This window comes from Choloepus didactylus, chromosome 3 (assembly GCF_015220235.1).
Source record: "Choloepus didactylus isolate mChoDid1 chromosome 3, mChoDid1.pri, whole genome shotgun sequence".
NCBI classification, from domain to species: domain Eukaryota; kingdom Metazoa; phylum Chordata; class Mammalia; order Pilosa; family Megalonychidae; genus Choloepus; species Choloepus didactylus.
Window position 1 is genome coordinate 72,359,384 of NC_051309.1, and position 12,751 is coordinate 72,372,134.

The window sequence follows — 12,751 nt, forward strand, 5'->3', positions numbered from 1 at the left end:
AGTTGGGGAGAACTGACTTGAGGGGAATAAGTGACTCACGGATGCCATCTGCTGGTTAGTTAGAGAAAGTGTATATCACCAAGCTGCAATTCTAACAAATTAAAGATCAAGTAAAGCAAATGCCAAGAGGCCAAAAACAACAGAAAATCTTAAAGCTATGATAAAACCAGATGACATGGAGAACACGAACCCAAACACTCAAATCAAAAGATCTGAAGACACACAGTTCCTGGCAGAATTAATCAAAGAACTACAGACAGGCAATGAAAGCATGGCACGGGATATAAAAGACTTGAAGAAGAGCATGGCACAGAATATAAAAGACATAAAGAAGACCCTAGAAGAGCATAAAGAAGATATTGCAAGAGTAAATAAAAAAATAGAAGATCTTGTGGAAATTAAAGAAACTGTAGGCCAAATTAAAAAGACTCTGGATACTCAAAATACAAGATTAGAGGAAGTTGAACAACAACTCAGCCTCCTTGAGGACCACAGAACAGAAAATGAAAGAACAAAAGATGGGGGGAAAATTGAAAAAATTGAAATGGATCACAGGGATATGATAGATAAAATAAAACATCCAAATTTAAGATTCATCGGTGTCCCAGAAGGGGAAGAGAAGGGTAAAGGTCTAGAAAGTGTATTCAAAGAAATTGTTGGGGAAAACTTCCCAAACCTTCTACACAATATAAATACACAAAGCATAAATGCACAGCGAAATACAAATAGAATAAATTCAAACAAACACACTCCGAGACATATTCTGATCAGACTGTCAAATACTGAAGAGAAGGGCAAGTTCTGAAAGCAGCAAGAGAAAAGCAATTCACCACATACAAAAGAAACAACATAAGACTAAGTAATGACTACTCAGCGGCCACCATGGAGGCAAGAAGGCAGTGGCATGACATATTTAAAATTCTGAGAGAGAAAAATTTCCAACAGAGAATACTTAATCCAGCAAAACTCTCTTTCAAATTTGAGGGAGAGCTTAAATTTTTCACAGACAAACAAACACTGAGAGAGTTTGCTAATAAAAGACCCACCCTACTTCAGATACTAAAGCGAGCCCTACCGACAGAGAAACAATGAAATGAAAGAGAGATATAGAGACTTTTAACAGACATAAATGGAATATTACATCCCAGGTCACTGGGACACACGTTCTTCACTGGTGATCATGGATCTTTCTCCAGAATGGACTGTATGCGGGGACATAAAAACAAGCCTCAATAAAATAAAAAATAAAAAAATGAATTTGTTCAAAGCACACTCTCTGACCACAATGGAATACAAATAGAAGTCAATAACCATCAGAGACTTGGAGGATTCACAAACACCTGCAGGATAAAAATGAGGGGGTGATGAAAACATTCCCAGACAATCAAAAGCTGAGGAACTTCATCACCAGTAGATCAGTCCTAAGCAGGCTGAAAGGAAGGGACACTAAACAATTGACTGAAACCACATGAAGAAATAAAGATTTCCAGTAAAGATCACATGGTAGATATAAAGACCAATACTACTGTATTGTTGATTTATAACTCTACTGTTTACTTCCTACAGGATCTAAAATACATAAACTGTAATGATAAATCAGTGGTTTTGGACTCAATGTAAAATATGTAATTCTTGACAAGAACTACATAAAGGTGGGTGAATGGAGGAGTATAGGAACACAGTTTATGTGTCCTATTGAGGTTAAGTTTGTATCAAAGTAAAACAAGATTGTTATAGATTTAAGATGTTAAATTTAAGCCCCATGGTAAACACAAAGAAAGTATCAGACAATATGACCAAAGAGATGAAAAGTAGAGTAGGGGTTCCAAGAAGTGGGGAAAGGGGCAATGGGGAGTTAAGAAATGAGAGTAGGGTTTTTGTTTGAGGTGAAGGGAAACTTCTAGAAATGGATGGTTGGAGGGTGATAGCATTGCAACATTCTAAATGTGATTAATCTCACTAATGGAATGCTAGGGAGGGGTGGAATAGGAAGATTTAGGCTATATATATCTCTCCACAATTGAAAGAAAAAATAAGACAGTCTAAATAGATGATAATTAAATGCCAAGGATGATCCTGGATGGGATCTGAGGTCAGAGGAGAAGAGTCTCAAAGGGACACAAATGGGACACAAGAGAAAAAAAAAGGAAATATAGAATGTAAGCTTTATATCAATGTTGAATTTCTTGAACTTCTTAGCTGCATTAAATGAGATTGCAGAAAATAATGTTCTTGTCCATGGGAAAGGTATATGTGAATTATATTGTTTGTTCAAAGATATGTGCAGCTTGCTCTCATGTGTTCAGAGGACAGAGCAATAGATGATGGGTGTTAGAGATGGGGGCCGGGAGAGGGGGAGGGAAAGAAAGAGACAGTGGTGTGACAGGATCTTAAACATGATGGATCGGGGTATCGGGGGGGGGGGGGGGTTGGGGTATGATGGAGTTCTATGTATGGGGTTTGTACTATTTTTACAACTGTTCCTGTAAGATTGAACTTATTTCAAGATAAAATTTATTATTAAAAAAAAAAGAAACCAAATACTTCCTGAATAAAAGGAAAGACATTCTGTGTTCATGGACTGGAAGACTAAATGTCATTAAGATGTCAATTCTACTCTGTAGAATTCTACTCTGTAGAATTGATCAACAGAGTCAATGCAATACCAGCCAAAATTCCAGCAGAATTCTTTGCAGAATTAGAAAAGCTAACTATCAATCTTATTCTGGAGAAGGGGCCTCAAATAGTTCAAAACATCTTGAAAAAGAGGAATGAAGTGGGAGAAAGCTTCCTCAACTTAGAGCATATTATAAAGCCGTAGCAATCAAAACAGCAAGATACTGGCATAAAGATAGGCTTATTGATCAATGGAATTGAATTGTGAGTTCAGAAATAGACCCTTAGATCTATGGTCAATTGATTTTTGACAAAGCTCCCAAGCCCACTCAGCTGGGATGGAACAGTCTTTTCAATACATGGTGTTGGGGGAACTGGATATCCATAACCAAAAGACCGAAAGAGTACCCCTATCTCACACCCTATACAAAAATTAACTCAAAATGGATCAAAGACCTAAATATAACAGCCAGTAAAATAAAACTCCTAGAAGAAAATGTAGGGAGACATCCACAAGATCTAGTGATATGCAGTAGTTTCTTAAACTTTACACTCAAAACTCAAGCAATGAAAGAAAAAATGGATAAACAGGAACTCCTCCAAATCAAATATTTCAGTGCATCAAAGGACTTCATCAAAAGGGTGAAAAGGCAACCAACCAAATGGGAGAAAATATTTGGAAACCACATATCTGATAAGGGTTTGATATCCTGAATAGATAAAGAAATCCTACAATGCAACAATAAAAAGACAAAAAAATATTTTAAAACGAGCAAAAGATGTGAATAGGTATTTTTCTGAAGAGGAAATACAGATGGCTAAACAGCACATGAAAAGATGCTCAGCTTCACTAGCTATTAGGGAAATGCAAATCAAAACCACAATGATATATATCATCTAACACCTCTTAGTATGGCCGCTATTAAGCAAATAGGAAACCACAAGTTTTGGAGAGGATGTGGAGAAATAGGAACACTTTTTCACTGCTGCTGGGAATCTAAAATGGTACAGCCACTGTGGAGGATGGCTTGGTGTTTCCTCAGGAAGTTAAGTATAGAATTGCCTTACAGTCCAGCAATCCCACTACTCAGATTACACAAAAGATCTGAAAGCACGGATGCACACAGACGTCTACATACTGATGTTCATAGAGGCATTATTCACAATTGACAAAAGATGGAAACAACCCAAGTGTTCATGTGGTATATAGATATACATATGCAATTGAATATTATTCTGCCATTAAAAGGAACGAAGCCCTGAAGCACATGACAACATGGATGAACCCTGACGACATTATGTCAAGTGAAACAAGTCAGGCACAAAAGGACAAATATTGCCTGGTATCACTAATAAGAACTAATTATAGCATATAAACTCATAGACATAAAATAGAATATAGGTTAGCAAGACATAGAATGAGGCTAAAGAATGGGGAGCACTTGCTTGATATGTACAGAATGTTTAACTGGGTTGAACTTGAATGTTTGCAAATGGACAGAGGTGAAGGTATTGTATTATTGTGAGAATAATTACTAGTGCTGAATGTTGCATGAATGTGGTGCAAAGGGAAAATTTAGAGTCATATATGTCACCAGAAGGAAAGTTGGAGTTTAAAACATGGGATTGTATGACAGTGAATGTTGTGGTTGACAATGTCCATGATCAACTGTATAAATATTAAAAAGTGTTTTCATGAACTAGAGCAAATGTATGACACTATTACAAAGAGTTAATAATAGAGGTGTATATGGGGAAAAGGTACCTATTGCAAACTATGGACTTAGTTAACAGTAACATTTTAATATTCGTTCATCAACAGAAACAAATGTACCATACGAATACTATGGGCCAATAATAGGGGGGATCAAGGGTATGGGGAGAATTGGGTTTTCTTTTTTATTTTTATTTATTTACTGGTGTAATGAAAATGTTCTAAAATTGATTATGGTGTTGTATGTAAAACTATGTGATGACACTGAGCCAATGAACTTCAGATGGTTTATATGGTGTGTGAATGAAAGGGCATACAAAAAATAAATGTTGCCCAAGACCCAACCTAATATCAAGGCATTCTATGTAAGAAAAGTAAACTAAATGAGATTAGTAGACTTACTTTTAATTTCAACTGATTCAGAATCTACTTTACGGGGTCCTCCAGCATCTTATAACTTTTCATGGAGAAACTGTCGAATACTTATATTTACGGTTTCAGGATCCTCAGTAGAGAGAAATCTAAAAATCAACAGCATGTGAGCCAGCACTCAATGTTCCTCTTGACTGTGGAACAAAAAAAGGAAAACTGGGGTCTTAAAGATACAGCCTAAAACACAATTTAATACCATAAACAGCACAACCTGTATTTTTATTATTCATTTGAAACACAGGCACACAAAAGTCTGTTATTTAAAAACATGTAATTTGTTTCTTTCTATATTCCTATTGTTGAACACATACAGAATCCATCTCCAACTCAGCCAGCAAATCAGTATGTTCCTGGTCTCCCTTATCACTAAGGGATCTACTTAAGTACACGACTATTAATACATTTTTAGAATTTCTCTTGTCATTTGTTCAAAATTAACAAATAAAATGCATGTCAAATATGAAATCAACTGTGGTTTTGGCTTTCAGGTTTAATTCCCAGTGGCTTAAATCCAGTGATTTCTCCTAAACCCCCTTCAGGCTCTCCAAAACAATGTCCTAAGCTTGGCAGAATTGTATTGATTTCATGCTACTGTATTTTCAAGACAGAATATTATTTAACTTAATTGTTATTTCACTGGGGGAGTGGTCAGCAGCTACCTTAAAAGTACCTTAGAGATCCAGAGAAGATGGCGGCATAGAGAGGAGTGGAAGACTTAGTCCCCCCCAGAACAATTCATAAATGACCAAAAAACTAGTAAATAACCTGGAATAACAGCAGGGAGACAAACGTGACTGTCCACTCATCATCCACCAACCTAAATTGGGAGGAATGCCTGAGATCACAGCATAAAATCTGTAAGTAAAACTGTAGACCCTTGCTGAGAGCCGAGAGCCGAGACCTGAGAGCCCTTCCCTCACAGAAGCCACGTGGTGCACTCTCTCAGCCCAGTTCCAAGTGAGGTTTTAATATTAACTGCTCAATATAGTCAGCGAATCCTCAACAAGCAGACAGAGGCTTTTGGTGACAACTGACCTTGGGACAGTCAGGGGCCATATCTGTCTCAGGACAGGGAGCCCAGAGGATCGGGTGCTATCTCTGGCTGATGAGTAAACCTGGGAGTTTTTCTGTCCCTTTCTCTCTCTGTGGAGAAAACCTCAGCTGTTCTCAGCCCACGATGCTTTGCAGTAAAGACAGCCTCAGACATTTTAAAACCAAAACACTTTGATCAGCAGAGTCACAGAAACAAAGCACTTATTGATATGCAAATGACATCTCTGGAGGGGGCATAGCTTCCCAAAAGGAAAGGGAGGGGCCCAGATCTCCTGTCTGTCTGTCAGTCTTTCCGAAACCAGACCCCAAAGCCTGGGGGAGGAGAGCCACAGGCCACACCCTCTTACACAGACAGTGACAGGTGCATCTGCCCTGCAGAAAATCACAGGTGTCTCAATCCTCTAAGAAAAGCCATCAGGGAAACCAGATACTGAAATATTACCTCTTTCTGTGACCTGAGCCTGTTCTGATCTGGGAAAACCTGATTGGGTTGGCCTAGGAGGTCAGATGCCTAGACAACAGAAAACTACAACCTACACTAAGAAAAATGAAGCTATGACCCAGTCAAAGGAACAAACGTACACTTCAACTGACATACAGGAATTTAAACAGCTAATGTTAAATCAATTCAAAGAGTTTAGAGAATATTTCACAAAAGAGTTAGAGGCTGTAAAGAAAACACTGGGCAGAATATAAGGCAGAATTTGAAAGTTCAAAAAAAACAACTAGTAGAATCTATGGAAATGAAAGGCACAACACAACAGATGAAAGACACAATGGAAACATACAACAGCAGATCTCAAGAGGCAGAAGAAAACACTCAAGAACTGGAGAACAAAACACCTGAAAGCCTACATGCAAAGGAGCAGATGGAGAAAAGAATGAAAAAATATGAGCAACATCTCCGGGAACTTAAAGATGAAACAAAGTACAACAATGTACGTATCATTGGTGTCCCAGAAGGAGAAGAGAAGGGAAAAGGGGCAGAGGCAATAATAGAGGAAATAATGAAAATTTCCCATCTCTTATGAAAGACATAAAATTACAGATCCAAGAAGCACAGTGTACTCCAAACAGAATAGATATGAATAGGCCTATACCAAGACACTTAATAATCAGATTATCAAATGTCAAAGACAAAGAGAGAATCCTGAAAGCAGCAAGAGAAAAGCGATCCATCACATACAAAGGAAGCTTAATAAGACTATGTACAGATCTCTCAGCAGAAACCATGGAGGCAAGAAGGAAGTGGTGTGATATATTTAAGATACTGAAAGAGAAAAACCACAACCAAGAATCCTATATCCAGCAAAGCTGTCCTTCAAATATGAGGGAGAGCTCAAAATATTTTCTGACAAACAGACAATGAGAGACTTTGTGAACAAGACACCCGCCTTACAGGAAATACTAAAGGGAACACTGCAGAGTGATAAAAGAAGATGAGAGTGCATGGTTCGGAACACAATTTTGGGAGATGGTAGCATAGCAATGTAAATACACTGAACAAAGATAGCTATGCATATGGTTGAGAGAGGAAGACTGGGAGCATGTGAGGCACAAGAAGAAAGGAGGAAAGATAAAGAATGGGACTGTGTAACTTGGTGAAATCTAGTGTTCAACAATTGTGATAAAATGCACAAATATGTTCTTTTAAGAGGGAGAACAAGCAAATGTCAACCTTGCAAGGTGTTAAAAATGGGGAGGCATTGGGGGAGGGATGCAATCAATGTAAGCTAGAGAATGTAACTAACAGAATCATTGTATTATGCTTCCTTTAATGTAACGAAGGTGATATACCAAGGTAAATGCAGATAGGAGGGGGGGATAGGGAAGGCGTGTTGGACACCTGACATTGTTGGTGTTGTCTGACACTTTACCCTACTTTGATTTAGGGTTGCTTTTCCTTTTGCTACTTTCTGGCTGTCATTTTTTTACTCTTTCTTTTCCCTCTCTACCTTCTTTGACGCTCCCTTCTGCCTTGAGGAAGAAATGTAGATGCCCTTATATAGATAGTGGTGAAGGTGGTGAACACATAAATATGTGACCCTACAGAGAACCATCAATTGTTTACTTAGGATGGAATGTATGGGGTGTGAACAAAACCATCTTAAAAAAAAAAATGGGTTGATGTCAAAACCTCAAGGGCAATATACTGAGTGAAATAAGGCAGACACATAAGAACAAATATTGCAGGGTCTCACTGATAAGAACTAACTATAATATGTAAACTCATAGACATGAAATATAAGGTACGAAGATATAGGACAAGGCTTAAGAATGGGGAGTGGTTGCTTAGTATGAGCAGAATGTTCAACTAGGATGAATGTAAATGTTTGGAAATGAACAGAGGTGTCGGTAACAAGATGTGTGAATAACTAACAGTGCTGAATGGTGTGTGAATGAGGTGGAAAGGGGAAGCTCAGAGTCATATATGTCACCAGAAGAAAAGTTGGAGGTCAAAAGATGGGAATGTATAAAACTGAATCCTATGGTGGGCAATGTCCATGATTAACTGTACAAATATTAGAAAACTCTTCCATGAACCAGAACAAATGTTTGACAATACAACTAGAGGTTAATAATAGAGGGGCATATAGGGAAGAAATATATACCTATTGCAAACTATATACTACAGTTTGTAGTATTTCAACATTCCTTCATAAACAGTAACAAATATACTATACCAACACTATGAGTCAACAATTGAGGGGGGTTGGTTAGGGATATGGGAGGATTTGAGTTTCCTTTTCTTTTTCTTTTTTGTTTTCTTCCATCTTTCACTTTATTTCTTGTCTGGAATAATGAAAAGTTTCTAAAAATTGAACAAAAATTAAGCATAGTGATAGATGCACAGCTGTATGAGGGTACCAGGGGCAATTGATTGTACACTTTGGATCTTTGGATAATTGTATGGTATCTGAACAATCCCAATATAAAAAAAAAGTACCTTAGAATCATCCTTGTCTCCTCTTTCTCATTCTCTGTCAGACACTACCTTATTCTTGCCAACTGTCAATTGTTAAAGAATCTAGCTCCTTACTGTTTCCAGCATCAACCCCTATTGTCATAAACTGCAAATGGGAAATTCAATTAGAACCTTTTATTTTTGGAAGGGCAGATTTGTTTAGCTATTATAAGTACGCTCTGCACTTCCACTTTTAGGAATTTAATCTTCAAGTATTCTCTTGTGTGTGCAAGGAGATATGTATAAATATGCTCATTGTAACCTTGTCTGTAAAACAGAAAACAGGTAACAATCCAAGCATCCATCAATAGTTGGCTATATCAAGGTTGACACATGTTTGTCATGAAATACCGTATAGTCAGCTAAAGAATGAGATAGATTTATACAGTCATTGGAAAGATGTTAAAAATAAACTATTAAGGGATATGTTATTTCTAGAAGCAGAATTATTAGAGGAGATTTTTTTTCTATTTTATATAATACTGTATTATGTTAATTTTACACAACTTTGTATTGCTTTTGTATTCTGAAAAATGTAAATACATTTTAAGATAATTTTGTTATGCATCCCATCCACTTTCATTGACTCAGCAAGACTGTACCATCAATTATTTATTCTCTCTTCTATCCATTAAGCTATTCCTATACTGACTGGCTGATAAAAACAAACAAACAAAATCCTCTCCCTACCCCAGCCATTTAACTTATTTCTCACCTTATCCCAACAAATCTTCTTCAAAGGATAAATTACATTCTGCCTCATATTTACCTCACTGCAGTCTTGCTTCTTCCCCATTTCATTCCACGGAATCATCTCTCCATATGAACATTAATGGCTTACTACTTCACATAGTCAATGGATTCTTTTCAGTGTTTATATCACTGCTGAGCACTCCCCCAGTGAAATTTCTGTCTCTAGCATCTGTGATGGTTCTCTCAAGGTTCTGCTTTCTGTTCTGCTCCTCCAAGTTTATTTCCCAGATTCCTACTTAACTTCTGTTCCTTTCAATATTGCGGTTCTTCAAGCTTTATTCAGCATCTTGTTTTTTTTTCTTGCATTATCCTTTTTTTCTGAAAAACTCTTATGCCCATACTTTCCAATAATACTTTGAGTTGATAAGGATTAATTGTATATTTTCAACTCAGTTCTCCTTTTTCTCCACCAATTTGGACTCATATCTCAGGCTCATATTGTCTCCTAGTATTTCATCTCAACATCTCTAATATCTTGAAATTATATATTTATTCAATAAAATCAAGTTGTTTATAAAACTTGACCCCCAATTGAGACAGTGATTTTTTCATTGTTACTGTAGGCAAGCATATCAGTCAACAAGAAACCACAATTGTCTTCTGTCTGGAAATAAATATTTTATAAAAATTGTGTGTCCTACCCTAATCCCCATAACTAGAGTAGGTGTGTCTCCTCGGTGCTATCATGTATCATAATATATACACAATATATCCACACTATACTGGAATTTTATGTTTTCTTGTGTCTCCCACTTCACTAGACCGAAAATTTCTAACAGACAGGAAACATATGCCTAGCATTTATGGGCTCTCAAAAATATTCATGGAAGGAAGAGGGAAGAGGGTGTGGTATGTATGTGACTAGTCCTAAAAATTTCCATAAAGAAAACAAATAAAGATTGTTTAATGCTATTACACCTCCATTTAGCCCATGGCTCATCTGAACAGATGCAGAAGATGGGATCTGTGTTGACACATGGGAGGGCTACCAAGAATTGGAAACCTAAGAAGCCTCTAAACTGGGTGTAAAGTTCTTGGGGCTGAAGACAAAATTGCATTTATTCTTTTTACTCTGGCCAATAGATCACTTAAAACTGATGAACAACAAATATATTTACTTAAATTTATTCAATATACAGTATCAGGTTAAAAGTAAAATTTAAAGAAAAAACAATGAGGCAACAATAAGGAAATAGAAACTTCTATGCTATGGGATTAAGCTGTTCCTATTATACAGCCTTTAAAAATAGTTTAGGCCAAGAGTTGACAGACTAATTTTAAAAGAATTTCATGACTTTTTTTTCTCTGAATATCTAGATTCTAATTTCAAATACATCCTTTATATGGTCCTATGGTTCTCTATACTTAATGATAAATATACCTAAGCAATATAGATGCAGAAAATCAGAGGGCTTTCATGATTTTTTTTTTAAAGCTATGTGTATAAGCTACAATTTATAGAAAACCAAGAGTTAAGGAAAAGTATATAAATAGAAGAAAAGTGGATATTGGTCTAAAGAATATCAAAAGTTTCTCATGAATATATCCTTCCTATATTAATGGCATTCATTCAGCCTGCTCAAAGGGCATTATAGTGTTTATAATCAAATTTCATGATATAGCTTACTCTTTGTAGCAATTTGAAAGGAAAAAGATGGGAGAATGAAACATTAGGCTCTAAACTATCCACTGAGTGAAGCAGTTCATGTATTTAAGTATCATTTGATAGAGTTATACCCTGCAAAACAAAAGCAATAATTTCTAAATTAATTGATCTTTAAGAGATAAACAGAAACCTAGAGCAAAAAGTTTGTCTTTCATTCAAATATTCATTTTCTTCTTTGCTGTTTTTGTGACATTATAATTTTATTCTGCAATTCTCTATGGTGTGAGGAAAATGTCTTCAAAAAGTTAACTTTCTTCATGAGATCAGGAAAGACTAACTTTACTATATCATTCTGTGCAACGGTGGAAGAGAGTCAGGAGGAATATATTTATGGACTTGAAACTCACAATAGATATTACTAGCAAAATAACAACTTGACCACAGGCATTTTTACCAGTCAACAAGCTATCCCACAGTTCTTCCTACAATTGGCAATGACATAGAAATGTCATAGCAATAGGCATCTAATGGCTGAAAGCATAGTATGTTGCCAGGGTGGCTAGTCAGGGGTGACATTTCTCATTGTTTAAGTATTCCCTTGCTTAAATGTGCCTAATATTCAAATTATGAATATGATAATACATGGATGCCTATAAATAATAACATGATTAATTTATGGAAACCTTCAAAGTTATAGCTAGGTTGTATGCCCTTAATTTCATTGGTCAGTTTTTTGGGATGTACATTACAGACTGGCCAATGTTGTTAAACTAGTGAATGGACTAGTTGTCTAGGTAAACACAGCTGTTGTCTTTTGTCTGCTCATTTTGTTGGCCCATTTCCTCCCATCATGTAATGTTTTGAAGGTACTGATGCACCTTAATTTGTTTAAGCTGAGAACACAGAGAGCATCAGTACAGTTAATTAATCCTTGTCTCTATCCCAACAGGAGGAGATCATGTAAAAGTGCTACTGGAGAATAAGCTGTCTCTACTCTGTCACTGACTCTCCTCCTCTTTGTCTTGATTTCCTAGCTAAAATGTGATTGTTTCTCTACCTCTCTCTTAGAAGTTCTGCAACTGCGTTAACTTCATGATGCTTGGGATAATATTTCTGGGCATCAATTGTGAGCCTCTGCTAATAATAATACATATTGATACACATGTAAAAACCAGAAATACAGTTTTTACAACTAAGAGACATAATAATACCCCAATTTTTGACATCTCCTTGTAATTTCTCATAGAAGAGGAGGTGGTTAACTTTCTTTTCAATTATGTGCAAAAATAAATCCCACTCAACATTTCATAATCTTGATTATTTATATATCTAGTTATGTTCCCTGAATTCTATAAGAGTTTATACTACTTGAAATATTTCTTTTTATTTATTGAATGTATCTATTATCAATCCAAAATTATCTGACTACCCACCTCTAGCTCTAGTTCTCACTGTACAGTACCACATAGTCCTTCTGTTTGCTCTTAAATCCCTACATTCAGTTCTATCTCAGGTGACTCTTGATACTAGATATTGACATTATTATTATCTAGACTTTGCAGTTGAGGAAAGAGAGACAGAAAGATTTACATGACTTAATCAAAGTAACACA

At 36.3% G+C, this 12,751-nt stretch overlaps 1 protein-coding gene across 1 annotated transcript in view; it reads right to left on the minus strand.

The window, feature by feature from the left end:
* The window catches only part of LOC119529467 (UDP-glucuronosyltransferase 2B18-like), a 42,206-nt gene extending 37,322 nt beyond the window's left edge, over positions 1-4,884 (minus strand). The window contains exon 1 of the mRNA XM_037829912.1: positions 4,733-4,884. The gene's annotated coding sequence lies outside the window, so the exon portion shown is untranslated. The remainder of the gene's footprint in view (positions 1-4,732) is intronic.
* Positions 4,885-12,751: the final 7,867 nt, after the last annotated feature.